This window comes from Stegodyphus dumicola, chromosome 2, assembly GCF_044657685.1.
Source record: "Stegodyphus dumicola isolate Sdum_Otavi_A_Nest chromosome 2, ASM4465768v1".
NCBI classification, from domain to species: domain Eukaryota; kingdom Metazoa; phylum Arthropoda; class Arachnida; order Araneae; family Eresidae; genus Stegodyphus; species Stegodyphus dumicola.
Window position 1 is genome coordinate 244777567 of NC_140769.1, and position 20191 is coordinate 244797757.

Sequence of the window (20191 nt, forward strand, 5' to 3'; positions counted from 1 at the left end):
GCAAAAACATTGGCGACTTTTTGGCATAGTAGAAAATGTCAGGGAGATAAGTATCGCCATCTGGTTGCCATCAATCTATCGTACTCTAGTCCTCATTTTATAATTTTCGTAAAGCATTGAGCTAAATTATCGAATTTGCGTTAATCTCTATATATACTTCTTTTCACATATAACTTCCTACATTTGCATGACATTAATTTTAAGCACTCTGTTATCATTAAACATGAATTTTTAAAGGTTTCTTTTTTTTAATTTAAAAAGAGAGGCTCAATTTATGCGTCGTAGCCATTCCCAGTTTATAATTCATCTGTAATATCTGTTCAATTAAAAGTTTTAACATAACAGCATAAGTTTTTATGCGGGGTATAATTTTTTACCTTTGGTTTTAAAAGTACTCAGTTTTAGAATAATAAGTAGAACGTATTTGGAAATAAAAATACAACGTATTTGGGAAAAAGGATCCGAGAACAGTAGTTAAATAACCGGAAACAGATTTGAAAATACATCTGAATTATCACGCATGCATGTTGTGCAAAACTTCAAATATTCTCTACTTGGCAACTGAAATAGAACAGATAAAAAAAAAAAAAGAGTTTTTTAATTCGATGGCGTTGAACATCTGTAAGTGTTGATAGTTATTCGTAAAAATATTTTCCTATATTTTTCTTAACATTTTTCTTATCTAACACTAGAGAAAAATAGTTTAGATGCGCCTGTGATCGTACCGGCGAATTGACAAGCTGTAGAGTAGCGCTTTGTAGGTCATATCTGTCAGAAAGTAATGCAGCCCTGGCAACAAGCTTCTTTGGCTTATTCTGACATTTTTAACCACGGAATTTTACTTTTTCAACAGGCTTTCCTTGCGAGTTCCCTGCTGTTCCCCCGTCATATATTTTTTAATTGAGTGAGCGAATAAAACTAGTTTGGGGATGTGTTTTGTTATATATACCTTCTTTTTACTTAAATTTCTCTAATTTAAAATGTTTAAATATGTATTTTTTTTTCCTTTGGTTCAACTAAATGTTGGAATTCGTAATTAATTAAATTAGAATTTGAAATGCTAAATTAGTAAACTTTTAATTTTTTATCAATTTAGCATTTAATATATTACATATTTTTATTTTTAGTCCAAAAGGACTATTATTAGTCGTGAAACACAATTATCCATTGTTTCACTTTTCATTCGAATCTGTCGCCATTCTGCAAAATGCAAGATGTTTTCATTCAGATTTAGGCTGTCAGTTATTAATTAATAAAATAAGTTATTTAAAAGTAGTAGATGCAGTTTTCAAGAATGTTTTTTTTTTCTTTTTGATCTGATTAATTTAAATAAAAATGCATTTAGTTCATGACATATCTAACTAAAAACATGAAGCATTTTTATAGAATTCTTAATGTTTTTAGTTAGATATGTCATGAACTAAATGCATTTTTTGGTTTTTCTTATATATTCTTCCAGTATTCACAGAAGATGTACAAATTCTTAATGTTAATCTAAATGTATATTCATTTAGTGTCTTGTAAAATATTTTGCTATTCCACCTGGACGACCATCTCTATTGATAATTTCTGCAGACAAACCATATTAAACCTTTTAAAGCCTTTTAGGAATTTAAAATCTTAGCCCTTTCAGACTTTTTTTTTTTTTTTTTTTGGCTTTATATTGCAATTCATTTTTTAAATTACTTTAAAGATACGTTTATTGAAATAATCGGGCTTCAGTGTGATCACAGTTTGTATCTTTTCGAATAATGATTAAAAAATATTTTCCCATCACTAATGTAATATTACGAAATATTGACTTTTTTTAATTTAAAAAAAAATAAATTAAATTATGTTAACTTTTAACTTTGTTTTATTATTATTATTATTCAGTTATTAAGTTTCATAGTATTTTTTGGTGTTTTATCTTTATAAATCTGTGTTCTATCTTTATAAACGCCTTTGAATGTTACCTTTAGCTATTAAAAAAATCGGTGATTCAAAAGCCTGTGTGTTTTTTTTAAATAATGAGTTAATTAATAATCTGTTTTGAATGAGAAATAGGATTTTACTACGTAAAATTAGAATTTTTTCCCAATTAAGATCTAATTTAATGTTTATCTTAAGAAGAATTCTATTGCCCTTATGTAATGTTTTTAGCTTTCATTTTACTTTGTCCATATGTTGACCTGTTATTGAGTATTAGTTTTCAGTAGCATGTGGTCAATTTTGCAAATTTTTTACGTTAAAGAAGAGGCCAAACAAAACATTTAACTGTCAGGATTTCCCTTCTTTGATACCGGCATAGAAGAAATCTGTCAAAAGTGGGTTTACCAGCTCCGTGAAAACGACCAAGGTGTTGTTGTGAAACATGCCGTGCCCCAATTATAAACAAGGTCGACTGCTATGCCATGGTCTAAAACCAACGGTGTCCTAAAATCATATTAAAAAAAAATAATAATAAATTAAATGCTGTGCATAGCTGTCGTTGGAACCTGTTTTTCATGACGGTTCGTTCCAAAAAATCTTCCGCAACTTCAATATTTATCGTTTAGTCGCGTTAATAAACAAATACATTTCTCCAGAATTTCGTGTTATTTATCAGAGCCTTTGTGGCAATGCCCTAATTTGTGTAAAAGACAGAAGGACTATGATTAGAAAAGAATCCTTCCATTAAAGTAGCGCAAGATTTCATGCAATTAAAAAATGCTTTAAAAGAATATGTTAGTTTGGTAAGCTTTGATCAGTGCATATAATAATAATAATGAAAGGTAAAATGATTCTTTCACGGATAAAATGATTCCTTATTCACTTAGTTGCTTTATATAAAAGTTATTAATATAATTGTTCGGAATTTGTAACAAATAGCGTAAAATAAAAGAAAATTATGCACTCAGGTTAGATTTTTTATTTTTTCCTCTCCCCTTTCAGTGATCTTAAACTATATTTTCAGTCCTATTAAGTATTTGGCAGTTGAATTAATAAGTTATTTTCTAGAAAAGAGAACATGGGGAAAATGTATTTATCTTTTTTAAAAAAACTATTTGCTATAATCTAAAAAGTGTTCCACAGCTCATTCGAAACTTGATATTAAAAACATTTGTAAGTATAGTGCCTGATATAGTTCTGGGTAAATTTTCAGATAATTAAAAAGGGGTTTTGAAAGCTTTTGTTAGATGGCGTTCAAATAAGTATTCTGTATCGAAGTAGTCATGCGTAGCGTTAACATCTTTATTAATTATAATAATAATGAAAATGCACGTAAATATTAAAAATTAGATATATTATAAATTTTACGAATGAGATGTATCATGAATTTAGATCCATCAGAGATATTAATAAGATACAAAGTAAAGATATAAAAAAAAGTATGTGCATTGCTTTTAAATCTTTTAATATGTTAAGAAATGTATAATTTTAATCTGAATGGTGAATTTTAAATCTTATGCCATGACAAATGGCAATATCAATGAAAGAGGGAATTGACTTAGTATCATCAATAATAAATTTAATATTGTATGCGGCATGGAATCGTAACAAATATCAATCTCTTGAATGATAAATAAGGTAATGGACATTTGTCGATTTTATGATCTGGCTAAAGATTTCGTTTCTGCTGCAGTGCTTTCTGTATTCAGCTAAATGATTAACACTACTAATTTAGTTTACATAATAAGCTTTGCACTTAATGAAGAATGGCTCACCATTATTAAATCTCATTTGTATGAAATGCAAGGAATAATCTGTTCCTCTCATTGCTAACTTTGGAGAGGGGGGGGGAAACGACTGAATGATTCTGAATAAAACTTGCAAGTTTAATTTTACCTTGGGTTGAAAATTCTCTTCTTTAGAAAGACCAAGGTTGCCTTGTAGATTGTGGATGCTTAGCCTTGAGAAGAGATCATTTGAATGTTCACTGGTTCGTTCATTTTTTGGAAAAAAAAAAAAAAAAAAGAGAGAGAGAGAGAGAGGAAAGAAAAAAAATATAAAAAAAAGAAAGAAAATATAATTTATGTCTTGCAAGAAGTTTTATATTTTTCAGCCCCCCTCCCCTCTTTTTTGTTTTGTTATAGAAACGTCTTTAAATGTCTTACTGCCTTAAAAACATTTTTTTTTATTTGTAAATACTTATGTTACGTTACTAACCATCATATGTGTTTTACTAGCCTTTTAAAGAATTCTTATTGCATGCAATATCAGGTCTTTATCTTCCATGCATCCTGGCGCATAGGCAGTTCTCAAAATATTATTGAAATTCTGTAAAATTACGTATTCATATTGTGCGGGTTTTTTAATTTATCGTTCATATTTAATCATTCTGTAATTCTTTAACAAAAGGAGAGATTTAAATACAATAAACGCAGCTTTTAATAACTTAAATCTTTATTTTACACTTTAATAAAATGGTAATATGAATTAAAATGTATTTAATTCATAATGGATAATCAACTAATAATTTTTATGGCATTTTGCACCATTGGCGTAAAGTTGCTTCTGACACGTAGAACCTAGTACAGAATCATTTTTGTGTTTATTTTTAAACAGAATAATTTTTTGTTAAATTATTCGGATATCCAGTGTTCGAATCCGAATTAGGGTGCAATGTATTTTTTCCAAAGATTCATTCACCGTTTCCTAACCTGTTTGTGGCCTTCTACTACATAATTAAATAGTTTTATAACAAGTTTATAATCAACTTGGAACTATAAATTGCATTTAAGTTACGTGAAACTGACATTTTCTGGCATCATACATATTATTTGAAGTTTTCGTTACTAAATTTAAACATTTATTGCATTTGTCGTTACATAAAAATTTCACAATGCATAGTTTAGAATTCAAATTTTATCAATCGAATTTTGCGTTATCTTTCTGTGCTCGACAAAAAAAAAATGAACGTAATTATTTTGAATAGAACTTTTTAAGTGTAATAAGTAGCGCATATTCTTCTTCGTTCTGCTACATTGATTTTCAGTCATTTTGAGCAATATTCAAAGTTTTTACTGCAGTGGAGGCAAACATTTTCGGCCAAAGATAGAATTTTTTAAGTGTATGCTAGCACATATTCGTTTACTTCAGTACAGCAGAATTCGAATTAAATTTTCTTCGGAAATTACTTCTCTAAGATGACCAGCTCTGAAAGTGACGGTATTTTATTTTTTAATTAATGATTCCCGTAAATTTTACATTTTTATAATATAGTAAAAATTTTAGTAATTTAGCAAATATATATTAATATTTTTTTGATATGTGAAACAATATTGCGTGGACAGTAGGAAAAATATTATATATAATAATATATATTCCTAATGTTTTCGCAAAAAGTTTTATACATAGATGTTGATTCAAAATAATACGCGCATTAAAAAAAAAAAAAAAAAAAAACTCAGTTTGGTGAAGAAAATTATTGCATTTAGGTCTGTTTGACGTAACTGTTAAATAAATAATAAAAGAGTCTGTTTAACTGGAACTGTCTATACAGGTGTTTAATAAAAAAAAGTAAAAAACTATTCTACGTACTCGATTGTTTTGATATTCATCTGACGTCACAAAATGATGTCATGTCCGCATCGTATGATTTTTCACATGTAATTTGTCTTTGAATATGTTTTTTTGTGTTGTTGTGCATGCATATAAGTAAGTTGATTATTGCGATGAATTTGTGCTTTATATTACGCTTAGGAAGTGATACAGTTACAGTGTAATTTTGAATAATTTAGAATAAAAGTAAAAGAAATCTGATAAAAATTAGTTTATATACTCTACTGTATTTTACTATTCGGACGATTTCTTTATAAAAGCGTTTTTTACAGAATGTTTAGTTTTCGTTACTTCTAAAATATGCCTAAACTGTCGAAAATATTTTAAAAAATGAAAATGAGTTATATAACAAAATTTAAGGAAAAAAAGTGTGTCATGTTTCATTAAATGTAAAACGGACTAGAAAAATAAACAAACGAAAATTAGGATATGTTTCCTTTTAGAAGCTTTCAAAAAGTGTATATAGCAGATTTTTTTTTAATTAACCAACAAAATATGATTATCAAAACTTTTTTACTACATTGTTTTGTTTTAGAATTAATAAGAAAGTTTACATTGTGGTAATCCCTGTAAATTTCTTTTAAAGTAAGTAAAATGCATACGGGGGGGAGGTAAAGTAAAAAGTGTATAACTACGAAATAATGAAATCAGTGCAATGTAACAGAGGGAAAAAAGAAAAAAAATTGCTTACTAGGATTATGGAGAGTATAAAAAAGTCAGAGAAAGAACAAAAATTGGTTAAATTCTCTCTCTCTTTTTTTTTAATATAAAGTGAGCTTCAAACAGTAAAATAAAGACACAACAAAGGAATTTAAAGATAAATCTTACTAGACCTTAATGTATCTTATATTCAATTGTACCTAGTTCGCCATATTGGATTGCATAGAATCCTTGAAAACTAATAAGAAATATTTGCCTAGAAACAAACCAAGTGTGACAGTATTCATTTAAATTTCACATGAAACTGTCTCATGTGTTTGCCTGTATCACATTATTTTCGTGAAATGGGTTACTTTCCCGAGTATAATATTCGGAATCTTTACGCTTGATAAGATCCTGTAAAGGAAACTTATTCAAAAAACTATTCTTAACCACTTTCCCTGAAATTTCGAATACCGGTTGGGGACTGGGAACGAGTTCACATGTATCGATGCTATCGAGAAATTTAAGGGCGAGAAATGGAAAATAAACTTTCCTCTGCTCTTGGAAAAGGACAACAATTCCCGGTGTTGTGAAGAGTCAGCTGTTACCTCACGCCGGATCGCGCTATTACGCATGCGCCGGCTTCCAAACAGCTGACTTGTACCGCTACCTTGTTTTAGCCTGCCTCCATTCCTTAAGAGGGGAGACGGTTAACTTCTGTCAACTCGTTTTTCGCCGGCCGCTTCTATCGGCAGGGAAGCTGGTATTCCAGGGGTTGCCGGCAAATGTCATTCTGTTTGTCAAAGGGAAATGAATTCATTTTTAGTTCGTTATAATTGTGGTTTCTTGCAGTTGGAATGTGCGAAAATCGGATGAGCTTTGAATTCTTTCAGTTACTTGAAATGCAAAATTTTTGGAAATTAAAATGTGATTATTTTAAAATTATCTTTATGTAGATCTTTTAATGTTATTTGCATCAAAATACCTAAAATTACCGTATTGGCTAAAATAATAGGACAGCCTTGCTTCTAAACGATTTTATACTTTATAAAAAGGTAAATAAATAAGTAAATTAACTTAGGGACTTACAAAATATAAAATCACCTATATACATGAGCATGATGTAATGAAAGTGTTACATAAGAAAGGTTATTAAAGGGTCTTTTGAAGTAAAACTAAGTAAATGCGATTTCTTTTAACGTAAATGTTAAGAATTGAATGACAAGATGCCTAAAACTTTTAGTAAGACATTTTGTTGCGGGAAAAAATCGCCTGTATTCAGGCTCCTTATCATCGAAATCATACATATTGCATTCTCAATGCATTTTGCCTTAGATATATCTTATAGTTAACCTATGGATACTGTAGATTAAGAATTACTATTTCTCACTAAGCTACTAATTTCTTACTCTATGAGTAAAGATAATTTTCTTAAATTTTTATTGTTCAGTATTCTAAAAATAAAACTATAAAAATATTCCGGTGATTAATAAAATTTTCAAAAACTTTCAGCAAATTTAAATTCATCGCTCTTTTTATATACCAATAGCTGATTTCATGAAATATTTTCCAAAATTTCAGTGCTGTTATTAAACATATCACATGTTGAATAGAATGTGATAAAATTTTACTACCAAACTGTTGATTCAGCAGTACAAATGTTGAACGAAATAAATATATTATATGACTAGAGTTGCTGATCAGAGAATATTAGTTGGTAATCCGTTTCCACATTTCATTTCCTCTTTACTGCAACATTGTTTTCTATTGGCAAATACAGCGAATTGAATTTTCGACTATTTCAAACTTTCGAACTATTCAGCTATCGATTTTCGAAGCATTACTAAAAAGGGAAAATGCGTTAGATACGTTCTTAAAGAAGTCTTTCAAAAATGTTTAGACTTTGCGGTTTTTAACGAACTTTTATATTTTGTTGCCAAGCATAAATCATCCATTCTCTTAGTCTTTTCGCGAAGCTAAGGTCTTCAATTCATGTTCCGGGCAGCCTAGTGCATAACTAATTCTCATAGTGTTGCCATTCGAAAAGCGTAAGATATTTAATTTATCTTTCAGATTCAGCCAGTTTGTAATACCTTAACAAAATAAGCGATTTAAAAGCAACAATGGCATTAAAAATTTTTTTTTCTTTATTTTTTAAATAAAATATCTGCTTGCTAAAACTTAAATGCATTTATTTAAAAACATTTCATTTAAATAATCTATCGGCTAACATAAAGCCATCTAATTTATAACATGTCCAGCTAACAATTTGAATGAACATTTTGCAGCGGAATGTTAAGTAATAAAATATGTTTTTAACGCCATCTACTGTAGCTAATTTATTTTTTTTCAACTGGGAAATAGAAAGTTTAAATATTATTAAAAAAAACTTAAATGTCGTTTTGCTGTTTTAGAAGTAAGTCTTCAGCATAAATAAACATTATTAGTTTAATATTTTTCCTTTCTGAAAAAAAAATGAGAAGTATATTAATTCAGTGTTTAATTTTGTTAACGATAGTGTGTTCAAGGGTGTTTTGCATTCGTTATTTAAAGATAAAATATTTTTATTTAGCTGTATAATTTGTGTTATAAATGTATATTTGTGTATAATATATAAATAAAATAAGGTGAACGAAAACATAAAAGCATTCCAGTAACATTTCTGTAACAAATACATGCTGGATGTATGAATAAGACACTCCAATTTGACCTGCATTTTCCGAATCACTTCATCTAAATGGTTTTCATTCTAAGTTAATTGGGAGATTTAGAATAGAACTAATTTGATGAAAATTTATTATATTTTTTTTTCTTGGAACAAATTTATTTTAACTGTTACATTCAAGCTATACAAATTTCAGAACTAGCAAGTAAATTATAATTATTTTGTCACATTTGTAAACAAAATTCGAATGTATTACGTGCACTAGTCCAAAAATAAAAATATCAGTCCATTTTATGTCAGAAACAAGAGTGATTTTCTGGATATAAACATGAACTACTATAAGTATAAAACGAAAACAAAAAATAGAACCAAATTTGCAAAATAAAGCATGGAAGTCATCTCAACTGTTGCCAAAGCGTCGGATTTCCTTAAAGGGATCCAACCCTAATTACAGAATTTTCGAAGCGCTGACTTTAAAATAACCTTGCGCGTGCGGGAAAAGTTTCAGTTACGCAAGCCGAATGTGGCCTTCGAAAAGAGTTGTCCTTCCCCTCGTTCATTCAAAATGCTGTATTTGAAATCTGACAGGCAAGTTTTGCTTTTCTGTTGAATTGATTACTTCTCAAATTTACAGCGGTTTTAAGTAGGGTTTTGTTGTGTTTTTTCGTAAAGCGACGAAATTGTTAACTTGTCAGTAGCATTCGAGATTAGAAGATTGTTTGCATAGGAAATGAAGTAGCATTCATGTACTGCACAGGTTAAGGATGTTCTGTAAGATTTGGATGAAAAGTCTTCAAACATGCCAAGCATAATTGTATTATTGCACTTAACGTAGAAATGTAAATATTAGCGTAAGATATCCAAATATCAGAAGCTGGTATTTTAGAATTTCCTTCAGTACCTTAAAAAATATTCATCTACTATAGTGTACCTGCCTCTTCGTTAACCTATTTTTAATATTTTGTTTAAATTTTGAACTAGAAAATAATGTATTTAAATAGCAATTTAAGCCTATATCATTTAATATAGTCAATTTCCGTACTATCGACGGCCTAACTTGCGGTGTGGTACCGCGAAATACGCACTATATAATATTTAGGAATATGTTCTGGAAATAATAAACATCGGTTATTTCAAGATTCTCAAGTCAAGAGCGACATCGGGCGACTCAAGGTTTAAAGAAGTACAAATTTTATAATTTTCCAGCCTTTTTTTTTTTACCCCGTTTGCCCAGAAGGGCTATTAATTTTTTTGCCATTTTGCGTTGATTCACTATAGACGGCGAATCACGTTGTAAATTGTTGTCACCAAATATTAGCCCTGCGTTATATTTATTTAAAGAAATTAAACAATGAAGAATGTGCATAAATGTATGTATGTTTCTCCCATAGTGATAAAACAACGGTACCTAGAGCCATACAATTCTGAATGACGTACGTCTCCACCCGAATATGATCATCTGGAAGCCCAAATTTGGAATTTATTTTATTATCTATTTCATATTTTGTTAAGCATTTATGAGTTTTTGATTCAGAAACTCAACGATTTTAAAGCGAGCAATGGCAGCACTGTGCGGGGAAAAAATTATCTCTCCAGTGCGCGAGACTGTGTGTCGGAAATTCTAAAGATATGCTCTTTTAAATATTTTGTGATATTGCCCTTGAGTTTCATTTTGTGGTTTAAGTACGAAGAACATGATATTTAATAAATAAAAGTAGTAACACAGAAAACGTTAAAAAAAAAGGCCCCCTTGGGCGTAATATAAAATCTGAAAGCTTTCAATTCCCCCTTCCCCCTCGGAAAACTTAACCTATTCCTGTTTTAGATAAAGAAAATAGGAGTGAAAAAGAGAAATTAATTTTATTTAACAAAGCGCCTAAAACTAAATGCATAAAACTTTTTAATTCTCTTCTCCAAAAATTAAATAAAGAAATTATTTTTTATTTGCTTAAAACAAAACAGGTAACTTATTCAATTAATATTAAACTAAAGTATTATTGCTTATTGACATAAAATAATAAAGTTAACAATATAATAGAAGTTTGTTTTACTTCATTTTGCAATAATTTTATGGTTTCATAAAATAATTTAACAGCAAAGTTGGCTTTACTTCCCTTTGAAAGGAAAAGTGTTCCAATTACTGGAGTCCGATTTAAGTTCTACTGTGTTTTTAATTTGTTTTGATTAGGACCTACGAAGTAGAATTAATAGTAAGCAGGCAAGGAACGAAAAATGAAAGGAGTGAGAATAAATAAATAATAAAACTTTCTCATCATAGTTATTATTTTTAAAACTATTTTTTAAAAACGATATTTCGTGAAACGAGTATTATATAATGATTTGAAAAGAAATCAAATAACCAGAAATTCAGAATCTGTGCCAGTATCTCTAAGCTACACAAGGTAAAAAAAATATTTCAGCGAAAATTAATTTTCCCATTGTCCGGAAATGAGTCGCAGGTAACGGATTTTTTTTATATTCAGGTAATTGCGGTAAATGCCGAAAAAACAAGAGTACAGAATTGAGGGGGGGGGATTCCCGCGAGAGGATAATGTATTTGATGTTGTTTATGTTACAGTCAGCTGTTTTGTTAAGTCGACCTTCCGAATATCATGTGATAATTTTTTTTCTTTTTTTTTGGGGGGGGGGATATCTATTTTATGCTTCATCAGTTGTCCGTCCTTCGAATAAGTTCTGAAGTTATGTTTGGTGTGCTAGTTCTTCCTGCTTTGCGAGTTTCCTATCCACGAAATAATTTTTTAAAAGATACGAGGGCTATCCAGAAAGTAGATTACGTTTTGGAATAAAAAAATAAACAAAGTATAGGAAACAAATTTTATTATATACAGATGAAAGCCACACTCAAATACTACTTTTCTACATAGTCACCATACAAATTAAGGCATTTATCGTAGCGATGTACGAGCTTGGAAATTCCTTCGTCGAAAAATTCGGCCGCCTGCGCCTTCAACCACTTCGTTACCTCTTCTTGCCTTCCATCTTGCACAAAACTTGTGGTAACCAAGCTTTTCGCTGATGATTTCGTGCAACAAACTTCGCGAAATTTGTGGAAAACTCAAAGAAAGTTCCGTTATTGTGAAATTTCGATTTTCACGGACTTTAGCATCGACTTTTTCGAGAAGTTCGGCGGTCACTATGCTGGGTCTCCCACTTCGATCTTCGTCGTGAACATTGGTTCGGCCATTTTGAAATCTTATGACCCACTGACGCACTCCACCTTCAGTGATAATGTTGTCCCCATACACTTCACGAAGCTGCCGATAGATTTCTATCGGTTTACAGTTTTTTGCAGTCAGAAACCTTATTACTGAGCGCACCTCGCAGCTCGCGGGATTTTCAATTAACGCAGACATTTCAAACCGTCACAGTATCTGAACGGAGCACAGGACGAACCTCTCACTAGCACGGCTAGATGCAGACTGAGCTGCGCAACGCTCTGACCCCAAGATGGCCGCGCTAGCCCCGCCCCTAGCGGACACAGACGGAAACGTAATCTACTTCCTGGATGGCCCTCGTATTTTATTTATGCTGCATGGGTATAGTTGGAATAGATGTTATTAATATTTGTGTGAACAGTTTTATTTAGTTATCAGTGGTATGTCATTTAATTGTTAAGGAAACTGGAAAGAAGAGAAAAGAACAGGAAAAAATAAAATGTAAGGAAAAGAAGAAAGGAAGTAATAGGAAAAAAGAGTAAAATGAGAGACAGATAAAAGATAAAGCAAGCAAAAACCTTTTGCTGTATTACTTGCTTTTATATTGTTGCGTGCGTACGGTTTCGTAATAGATTGGATGCCCAAGTCCAATCAATACAGGTTAAAAAAATTATTTTTTATCAAAAGAAATATTTCACGAGTCTGGAATTTTCCACAGAAATAATATTTCTACACGTGTTCACAGTAGCACACAGTATAATCAGTAGTTACACAACAAACTACTAAGAACGTTAAACACAAAAAGGCAAAATTAATTCAAAACGCATCTAAAGAGAAAGCTAACTCAGTTTTATCTCAATAAGTGGAACTACATGCTCTCTCTTCGTCCTTATATAGTTTTCAACCGTTCGCCGAGATATTTCTGGTTCTTTATGCTTCTCGAGATTATCGGAAAGCAATGCGAGGGTGGAATTACAGTCGCAGCTAACATAAACATAGTGGTTAATTACATTTCTTCAATTGCAATACTTATTTAGGTGATACAAAGACCGTATCCCAATGTCGCTTAATGACCGCGAAATTTGGCGATTTCTAGCCATATTTGGCGACAAAGTAAGTCGCAAAAACTGTTATCAGCTTGACGATATCTCGCCAAATTGCCGAGGTAACATTTATTCAATGTTATGAAATAGTCGAGCTGATAATCCAACTAGACAGTAAGAATATATGGATTCTACCTAGCTTTGTTTCCGAAATACATCATAATTGAAAGGTACTAAACTAAAAGTGAACAAAAATGTTTTTAAGTATTAAAAAGAAAACTAACAAAAATGGTAAACAAGTTGTATCAACACGTTGGTTAATCTCTTTTATTTAGAGCTTCAAAACAGAACTTGCCAAGGGAAAAGTGTTTTGAAGCTTCAAACAATGTTGATCAAAAGTGTTCAAAACACTTTTCCCGTGTCAAGTTCTGTTTTGAAGCTTAATCAGAGGATATTAACCAATGTGTTCATGCTACTTGTTTACCATTTTTGTTATTCTCCTTTTCAGTACTTAAAATATTTTTGTTCACTTTTAGTTATTGTTTAGTACCTTTCAATTGCGATGTATTTCGGAAACAAAGCTAGGTAGAATCCAGATATTCTTACTGCTTAGTTGGATTATCATCTCGACTTTTTTATTCATTTAAAAAATAAGCAGCACTTAGCGCTAATTTTGAACTTATTTGTATTATCGTACTTTCTTAACGCACTTCACTACATTCTAATTTCTTTATTTAATGTTAAATGCACTTGCTCCTGTATTCGTACTTTTCCGGCATAACTATTTATCTTAAAATTTGTCTCGCGCTACATTACACAGAAAAATACAATTTTACTTATAATTTTATTAAAATTATATGTCTAAGTACAAAATTCGTAACAATATATTCAGTCAAATTCTATATCACGGATCATTTTTCAAGCGACAAAGAAATAAATTTAAAACAATTGCAATATGCTTTACGGTAACAAAATAGCATTCATTGTACAAAATGAAAAAAAAAATTGCCTTGCTATCAATAGTGAAATATGTTTTAAATTATCCGTTTAGGTTATTATTTCCATGCCACATTTTTGCAATACTAAAAACTTAATAGGGAGGATGCTGTAAATTAATGATGAGCATTTTAAAAATGGAAAGTGCCAAAAATGTATTTAGGGCCTTGGGAAAAATTAGTAAGTATAATTATATAATACGTAAACTGTTTTTTTAAACATATTAGTTAATATTTTTTTCTTTCCTTTTCTTTTTTCCTTTTTTCTCTTATTTGTTTTTATAATACTTATCTTAAAAATTCTTCTGTTTAACAAAAGTAAAGACCTATTACGAATCGAAATACTTTATTAACTCATGCAACGAAAGCTGAATAAAATATTGTTGTATATACAGCAACAGTCCCAAGAACAACTGTTTTGTTGTTTTGGTTAGAAAACGTAACTGGGAGAGAATGATATGCCTCGGAAAAAAAAAATAATTATGTTATTGGAAGAGAATTAGATCGGAATTAGAATACTGGAGCAGAATTACATAAATTAAAGTATAGCACGTTGCATGAATTTCTTACAATAAAAGTCTTAACGTTTTTCCTACTAATTCACTCGTTATATCGCTTAAATCAGCACCCATAACAGTCGAAAAGTTGAGAAGCGGGAAAGGAGAAAAAAAGGGGTGAAAAAGAATATAAATGGAAGATTGAATGGGTTGCCAGGCAAGCTCCCAAGAAATGAAATAAAAAAAAAATCTCGTTTCTCTTTCATTTGTTACTCTGACAGAACACTGTTTTTTTTTTTTTTTTTTTTTTTTTTTGAAAGCAGTGTAATTTTTTAGGCGACCCCCGGTAAAGAAACTTCCATTTGAAAAAAAAGTAATCGGATGTAGCTAGCACATGACTCCTGCCAATTCCATGTTTTAAATAGCAACGAGGTTTAAGTAATGTATCTCTTTCAGTTGATTGTTTGCAAACAAAATCTAATTTGTTGTTCCAATAAGGAAGGTCTGCAGTACGAAATTTTAAATTATATTTTATTGGGTGTAACTGGCCATATGTAAAAACTGGTTTCTGTAAATAATTGTTTACAATCCGATATTCAAATTGCACCGAAATCGGAAGAGTAATTTCGCTTTGAAATAGCTCTAATAAATTCAACTACTCTCCGTTTATATAAACCAAATTGTAAACACATAATAAAAAAGTATCCATACATAAGCATATAGTAATAATCCAATGTTCCATATAATTGTGTTATATCTAACAGACATAAAATCATCCTGTCTCCTCACACATTTCCTGTTCTTCACGAAACACTGGTAACTTATATTGAGAATAAAGTCCCAACTAATTACTTTAAAATTTTGATATTTACTTTCTTTTGGCTAAAATAGAGTGACTGTGTATAAACTATGTTATAACAAATAGCATAGTTTTCAGATATTACTTAAATACTGCAATCATTATTATACATATAATTATTATTTGCTTTACACAGTACCAATTTCAAAGCATTTTGTCGTTTGAAATTAACGTAAATGAATCATATCATTATCAAGATTCTAAAGTTAAGAGAGGTATAATTTTCAGTTGCTTAGCGGTTTGTAACGAATTCCATTCACCTGTCGAATGCAGAGCTAAAAATCGTTTATTAACTTTTTAAGCATTCTAGCCTAAGGTAAAATGTTTATACTCAGATGGCAAGCCTCGAAAAGAAATTCAAATTCGACGCTGTCACTTGATGACAAAAATTAAAAGGACACAGTGGAACCTGTTATAGTGAGTTCTGAATTTTTCCCCCCTCTTCGTAATATTCTTCCTCCCCTTCCCCAAAAGTGAGGATTTACACAGATGCCTTCTGATATGCTGTCATTAGGAAATACAAGGTAGAGGCGTTGTATCAAAAACAAATTTTTAGTTTTGCTGTTAACTTGAGCGACATTTATGCTAAGCACTGAAGGACAGCGTGTCGTAATATTTTATTCATACGTAGGTTAGTCGAACTGAAAAACCAAGTGGCAACTCAGCGGAATAGAATGATCGGTTTGGGGAAGAGTACGTGAGCATAAAAATTGAAATCTAACTTAAGAAACGAATTTTTTAAAAAAGTTCTGCGTATTATTTAGATGCCCCCCATTCGACCTTCGCCGGCTTGTCAACAAACACTTGCTTTGCCGGGGCGCGTGCGCAAGTGCGAGGTAGGTGCGAACCGGGAAGCACAATCCTACGCATGCGCGTTGACCTCCAATCATTCCCGCAAACTTCTCGTTCAGCCTCGCTTCTTTTTTCTTGAGTATTTCTCATTCTTTGTTTTATATCTCCACTCTTTTTCTCTTCACTTAACTGAGTGGAGAGATTACTTGTTCCGCTTTTTATGCGCATAAAAAAGTAATATAAAGGGAAAGAAATTGAAGAGGAAGAGGGAGGACAACTAAGAAACTGCAATGTTTTCGACTTATTTTCTTAACCCTGTGGCACCGTATTGAATTCCATGTCGACATAGTGCAAATGATAAATTGAATGAAAAACTTGCTGATATTTTTGCTTGGGCCGATAAAGTTTCTTTGGATGTATTATTAATAGATGTGCTTTGCTCTTGGTAACTTCTGCCAGTTTAATTACATGGTTATGAAGAATCAGTTTTATATATATGTGGTAAACATTACCTGTTATGCAACCGGGCTGTATTATTCTATTTCTGTTTCACTCACGCATTGCAGGTCAGATAAACCTTTCCGAAAATCGATGCTTTTATTAATAATATAAGTGCAATTGAAATTCAGATCCTTAGAAGAATTCAATTACTGTAGCGAAATATTTTATGTGCAATGGCACTGGCAAGAGTTAGGATCATGTCTTACTTGTTAAATGCGTTTGAGATGATGACAATGAATCCATCTATTACATTATTAGATTATTATTTTATACTTTCCCTCTGTATTTCGCATCCTTGTCAGTAGAAAAAAAAGTAGCTTAACTCATGGAAATATCAGGCAGTTTGGGACTGTATGACAAATATCAGGTAAATGGGAAAGTAATGCAAGACTGAAATACGAAACTTCAAGTAACAAACGAGTATTTTTTCCAATTATTTAGTTATTAATATAGTATACGCATTATCTACAAACTTCTACGCAACTTTCCACTCACCTTTCTGAAAAATTCTTTTGGTCCCCCCCCCACATAAAAAAGGAATTGCTTGCATCTATATTAAAAACAAATTATTTGTTTTTATTATCCTCTTTTTCAAACTTTTAAAGTAGCGTTCTGTGGAAGATGTTATAAAAACATGTGAGGAAAATTTATGATCGTATAACTGAGTATTTATGAAAAAAAAAAAATGCAACTTTAAAACACTCATATTGTTGCATGAGCAGTTTTAACTTTTCAGTTTCAGTATTCTTCTTTTGGATTATTGTGAACATCAGAATAAGTTTTCCAACATTCAGACACGTTCATAGTGTCCTTTATTTTTCTTTCCAGCCGTTAAAACTTTATGAAACTTGAAAAAAGTTTTTAATTGATAACTGCGCATTTAGATTAAGTAGAAGTAAAATGGTGCAAAATTATATGTACTGATTTCATTACGCTACCAAAATTGCATTACATTTAATTAAAATTAACTCTACTTAAAACGATTTAAATTAAAATTAAGTTTATGGCAAGTAATGTCCAGTGATGAGGTTAACTTCAAAAACCTTTCAAGTAGCTTTCAAAATTCAATTTAATAAAAGGGCCTTTTTTTCTCTCATGGGCAATATGTTATTTAAATATGCAGAGAGAAAAGTGGATTTTATCGCCTTCTTCTGTAATAGCATTTGGGGTGTTAGAAATACTTGGAAACCTCTCTCCATTATTTGATTCAGTTTTGTTCTTGCTGAAGAATATGCATTCTGCTTATTAGAATTATTAATTTTTTCCTTCATACTATATTCAACATTCGTAAATAATTTTTATTTCGATTTTTCTTTTAACTCAATGTAAGTAATGTGGAAATAACTGTTTTCAACTCAATAAAACTAGTTTGGAAATACCTGCTTTTATTTTAAGTAATTTAGGAATAATTAATATTTTAATTAATATCGTGTAATTAAATAATTTAATATAAGTAATTTAAGAATAACTAACTACCTCACGGTCTAAGTAATTTGAAAATAATTATTCACGAATCTTATCAAATATTTTTTTTTATTTTCTTGACGTATGAAATACCCTTATTTTGTCATACGTATATACGTACCGATGTATAGTTGGCATATCCTATATATGAATAGTTGACTTATCAATGTATAGTTGTCATATTAGTTGACATATATGTTTCCCATTTTTAATTAACCGTCATTTTTAGCACTGGTTGTGTTTCTTATTTGGAGCTATAAAGAAAATTATAAATATTTGAATCAAACTAATGTGCTTTTATGCGATAAAAGCGTTAATATAGTGTCACAGTGCACTCACGGGGAAGATCAAACGCGAATTACGTGATAAGACTAAAATGCAACTTCTAACGATAAGACTAAAATGCAACTTCTAACAGCAAGAGTAAGAATGAAATATATAGTTGCCCTTAAGGTTTATTTTTGCTATGACATAAATATCACAAGTGTTAGTGTTACTTGTGTCATATGTTGTGTTTATGTCATATGTATTACATGATACATCATATGGATATATAAGCGTAACTCCATTCTTTGACAGCGACACTGTTCGACTGTAAAGGTCTATTCGAGACACAAGATCCATGGCATAGGATTTTAAGTATTCAGTTTTATGCACTTTATCCAATAACGGGCATATCTTGAAACGAATTAAGCATCACAGACAAGTAAATGACGAGACATGTTCGCAAGCGGATGCTTTGGTTTTAATAGGGGAAAAATCAGTTTTATTTCATTTTTATTATATAAAATATAGAACAGTTAAACGTATTGCTATGTATCAGGAATTTTGTTTTTTGACTACGAATAGCCATTGAAAGCAAATCGCTAAAATCTAGAATTCCTGAATGAAGAACGAGATACAGTTTCTCTTAGAGATTCCTACACGAAGGCATCCCTTCTCTTAGGCAGATAGCCCTCGAGTGCTTTGCCGTAACCGAATAAAACAAACTAACTCTTTGACAACTGTGAATCTTAAGCCAACAGTGAATCTGCCCACTCGTGTCTTGTTGAAATTCTTGCTATCTCCTGTAAGCTGGCCGATCTAGCCCTTCAAATATTCTACTTTTCATAGAGTGTCACTGTTAGCAATCTGTGTCAACGCAGGTTGTAAAGACTGAACTGTAGGGCGCTGAAGAGCGCAGTTGGAGAAATACTGCATTGCAGTTGTCAGAAGGGCTTTGCGATTGCGTATATCAGATTCAAAATGCTGTCATAGTTATTTTAACTGCGTTATTTACATTTATTAGCGAAAATAAATTTCACATTAAAACTATCCCTATGATCTAATTTCTAAATTTTTGGTCTGCTTATCTTTCGCTGTAAACTGCAATCGTTATCATAAAGATTTTAAAAAAAAATCAAGGGGATTTTTCCCTATTTACCCTCTTTATCGGTGTCAAAATACAGCGTCATTTGTTTTTCTGGTTAATTTCGCTAATGAAGTTATCTGCTTGTGTCTGACCGATTTCAGTTCCCCTCCGCGATAAGTTATCTTTAAATAAGTTATCTTTAAACAGGTCGAAGGTAAACTATACATGCGTTCATGTATTTGCCTGAAATACTTAATTAAGTATAAATTTTATTTTAATTAAAATAAAATTTTTTTGCAAATGTTTCCGAGCTTAGATGACAAAATGAAGTGAAATAAATTAGAATTGCATTCACAAGCATGAAATAAGTATAGAATAATAGAAGTAACCCTAACTTTTAATGATAGTTCCAAAAACTGTTGGAGTTGCGTCATTTAAAGTAAATGACGTAAACACATTTCACCCATGTTAAAGCATGCTAACGAGTTGTAATTATCAGATAGTTTTAATATGAAAAGTACGAAATAGTTTGTGATCAAATTAATGATGATGATGACACATTGTTTTCGTAGCATTTGTAAATTTGTGTTTAATTTTTCTGTATATGATGGTGCTTCAACAATATGTTTGTTTCTAATAGATTGGAGGCATATATGTTTTAAAAAATGAAACTACAAATCTTC

General features: G+C 30.8%; 1 protein-coding gene across 1 annotated transcript in view; it reads left to right on the forward strand.

Annotated features, from left to right (window-relative positions):
* The window catches only part of Glut4EF (Glucose transporter 4 enhancer factor), a 175412-nt gene that overhangs the window by 1411 nt on the left and 153810 nt on the right, over positions 1 to 20191 (forward strand). The window lies entirely within an intron of this gene.